We start from the raw sequence: 4,237 nt of genomic DNA, 5'->3' as shown, positions 1-4,237 counted from the left end.
AAGACGCTAACGAGAACTATTCTCGTAAGCGGCCAGCTCCAGTTACGGACAGCTTTGTTGCGTCCCGAGGATGTCCGCTTACGAGGGCTTCCACTGTCCTTGATAAAAGCCCATCCCAAATACGTAAGACACATTTAATTTCCTTGACATACTTGTATGTTCGTTATTTAGCTCGTGCACAAGTAGCAGTTCTTGTACCCTGCATCTTCCATCAACGGCATCAACTCTCCTTCCTTATTTGCTGTTTAAAAGGGTTAAGACTGTTCATACTACGCTCATATTTTGTCAGTTTAGACCACAACACAGGACCTAAGTACACTGTATTTCAAAAAATGTTTCCCCTACTTGATAGTCTTAAAACGTGGTATAATAAAATCGGAGTACTTAAACTTACTCACACTTAAAGTACTTACACTTCGAGCGATACTTGAAAATTCTCTCAAAATTGCACGGGCTTTTAGGCGAATGCAATTTGAAAGAATTTTAAAATATCACTAAATCGTTTCTTGCTGGAGCCTTCATAGGATTACTCATTCAATATATCGCTGACTGAAATAACGAACGCGGCGTCCACGCGTTTACAGTTGCATATCCCGTGTAGCTGGCGGTTTCGTTGGGGTTTTTCGCTGCGCCACAGAAACCCGCCGAAAATACCCACTGAAACCGTCAACTGCACAGGCTATAATTTGGACTGGAGACAAACTAGTATCAATGCCAGGATACTGGAGCCAGGACTCCAGTTAAAGCTTCGAGTAAGGACTATAGAGCCAGGGGTCGAGCCTTGGCTCAAACTAAGCCGGGCCTCGAGCTGGGACTCAAGTACTATTCGCCCAAACCACAAAATGAAAGCTCACCGCGAGCAAAACTGATTGGAACTAACCGCCAGCAAACCGGAGACATGTAAACCATATTTAGTAATCTAACCCGGTCTCGGTCATTGTTACTTTTAAATAAAAGGACACTAAATATCTAATCTAGTTCCGGCCATTAGTGTGTAAGGTTTTCCCAAGTCGAGTTAAAAAAAGTTCGAGTCCAAGCTCGAGTCTAGGCGTACGGGCCGGGGGAACGGGGAAAGGGGAGGGGGGGCTGCAGCCCCCCAATTTCAGAAATTTTTGAAATGTTTCGGGCAAAATGCTGATGATTCGGGCAAAACTACTCTGGAGAAAACATTCTAAGAGGTAGTCAAGGCCAGGCTTGTAGGCTACTTTCTCTGACATTTGCCTTGTCAAAACGGAGTTAAGGTCAAATGACATCAGGATCCAGGTACTCTGTTTTAGAAAAACCATATATCGTTTAAATGTGTATCGTGGAAATTCACGAGATGGATATTATTTCCATCAACAAAACAATGACAAAAGAATCAAAGCAAGCGAACATCACGACTTTTGTTTTTGTTGTGGCTCTAGATCTGAAAAGAGCCGTTTTTAACCGAGCTCCACCAAGAGCCGTTTTATAGTTTTTCTTGAACTTTTCTTACGAGGAAGAATTAAGAACGTTTGCGCAAAAATGTTCTGTCCGATAGATTTTCTTCAAACTTCTACTGCGGACAGATAATGAATTACTTGTTTCAGAAATGAAAAACAATTCAGAGATCGATAAAACATGTGGAAAACTAGTCTGATTTTGAAAAATTGGCGAGCGTAAATCAGCGTGGTCTTCAGGTTTTTTAGCTTAAAATATCAAAGATAAATCAACGGAGGCAAACTATCCAAGTAATACTTTGAGTGAATCCACTGCATTAATAATTCCAAATGTTGCCAACGTTTTAACAAAACGAAACCTTTCAAGAGGCATTTGAAACTGCCCCACAGATAAACGAAGGGCTAAAAAGATTTTGAGGGTGCATTTTACAAAAAAATCAAACTTCTAATCGATAGATTTTCTTGATTTTTTCGCTAAACGTAGAAAATCGGTAGAGAAAATAATCCATCAAAATAAAAAAGTAGTCACCGAACGTCCAAGATCATTAAATCCAGGCAAAGTTATAGCAAAGGCCATCTGCCCTATTATTGTTCATTTTATTACTTAGCGCGCGCTCGATGCATGACGTAGCGTGTGAATTTGCGAGCGCAGTAAGGATGCGCAGAAAAATTTAGCGCAAACGTCCTTCACTGTTTTATAAGTTTCCGATTTTACTAGGCTGTCGATCGAGGCCACAGAGTGTGCGAGGTTCCAAAATAACTAGTTTTGAAATGATAACAGTTTCATAAGACGTGAGAATTGTGAACGCTTTTGTCTTTACTACGCCTACGCCTATGCTCGAGTCCAAGCTCGAGTCCCGGCTTGAATCCTGACTTGGTATTTAGGTATCATTTTTGTACTGCAGTGAAAAATAAAACTTAACGATAAATTTGCCTGCTCTCAGCCAATCACATTGCAATAGATTTCACAGTCGAATCATAAGAGAAGTTATTTTAAAATTTGAGTGAAGCGCGCCATTCAGTTGAGTGTCGAGAGTATTCAGGCAATTACTTTGGATTTCGTTTTACTACGGTTCGAGAGTATTCTAATTAGAAAGTAACTGGTTTTGGTTCTGCGACACTCAATTAGAAACCGCTCTACTTACATACAGCTACAGCGAACAGACTTTAACGTTCCATCAGGCGCTTAAATTCTTCCTTGCTTGAGGCGCATCTGACATTCGATCCAAACATTCCAGGATGACGTCGTAACAGAACGCTGAGACGTTTTGCGTCTGATTAACCGTTTACTTCAGTCATGGCGTGCAATTTCACAATCAATTTCAAGCCAACGACTAGAGTCACTCATCTCTGTAGTCAGCAGTGTGGAATTCAGTTCGGGTTGAGCAGCTCTTCAAAACGCTCATGTGCCATGTCTAAAAGGTTTTCGCTAACCCATATTGCTGATATCATAGTAGTTCCAATCGCCACTAAAATGTGTCTTTTCCATCTTCTTTGCCAAACAACCATGACAACTATATTCTGATAGCGAGTCTCAATCGCTAGAGAGACACTTGTGAAAAACCACTCGATCACCAGTTGAACTGAAGTTGCGATAGCAAAAGATTGTAACAGCTCTAAAAGGGAATGGTCTTTTAAGTATATATATTGATACAAGTTTAAAAAACCGTTAACAGACACTATAGCAGTTGATTCATACAACATGCTCATGATAGCGATATCAGCCATTAGTCTTTCACGGCGAGGAGTACGAAAACTTCCCCAAGGAGCTGATGTCGTTTTGCAAATCACATGACAAATGTGATCAATCACAACCATGGTGCTTCGTTCTATGACTTCTGTTAAGCCGTGAATCAATCCAAGAACAGCCATGGATTATAAACTGTCAAGATCTGCTTGCAACACTCGGAACATAATCGCTGCAACATAGTACAATGGTGCTAATAAGATACACGAATATCCCGGATGGGTAATGCTCTCTTGCCGCTGAACAAGAATTCGTGAGATCACTTTAAATAACACTCCAATGAGAGGAGCGAAGAGTGCGATTACCAGGCGTAGAATACTTTCCTCACTTTGTTCGTTATACAGTGGGTAAATTATGGAGACCACAGCAACGGCAAGAAATATAATAGAACAGAAGGGTACTGTCATTTTTAAGAACAAAAGCATCTGCTCTCTTCTTGTCCGTAGCAGGCGGAAGTGATTCGTTAGAAGATAGGCTTGCCAACATACACCCATAAAAAACAAAACATTGAGAGGAAGTTTCTGCAAAGTAGAAAGCTTGGAATGAGATATTCCCAGAATATTCTTGATAACTATACCCCTCATCAGGATCTCCGTGACGATACCATTCTCGACCTGTGCTTTCTAGAGGACTGTAACCAAACGACTCTCCTGTGTATTCAGGTTCTTGTAGGTTGTAGTGCTCTGTCACTCCTCGTGTAAAACTGAACAAGATATGACCAAACACCTCGATCAGTGTGCTACTACTCATGGTGTTTAGTTGGGAGATCAGTTGAACAACCGACGTAGTGTATCAGTCAGTCCAGGAGCCCGTTTCCTAACCGACACCTGGTTAGTGATGATCTTAGTAGTACAGCAAGAAGCTCAAATGAAATTCGGTGACAATCTGCAGTTGACAAACTATGCCTTCCTGTGTCAGCTGCTTCCGTTTCGTTCCAAGCCTTTTGTGGAGAAACCAGTGGGCCGTATCACTGTTATGTCTGTTTTGTCTCTTAAACTTCTACTTTCGAAATTTCATTTTTTTAGAAAAAAAGGTTGGTTTTTTTTGCAACACCTGTTAAAGTGCGCCT

At 41.1% G+C, this 4,237-nt stretch overlaps 1 pseudogene; it reads right to left on the bottom strand.

Moving 5' to 3' along the window:
- Positions 1 to 2,792: 2,792 nt before the first annotated feature.
- LOC145489356 (uncharacterized) lies at positions 2,793 to 3,752 on the bottom strand (annotated as a pseudogene).
- Positions 3,753 to 4,237: the final 485 nt, after the last annotated feature.

This window comes from Orbicella franksi, chromosome 6 (genome assembly GCF_964199315.1).
Source record: "Orbicella franksi chromosome 6, jaOrbFran1.1, whole genome shotgun sequence".
NCBI classification, from domain to species: Eukaryota; Metazoa; Cnidaria; class Anthozoa; order Scleractinia; family Merulinidae; genus Orbicella; species Orbicella franksi.
This window is presented reverse-complemented; position numbering and strand designations above follow the sequence as displayed.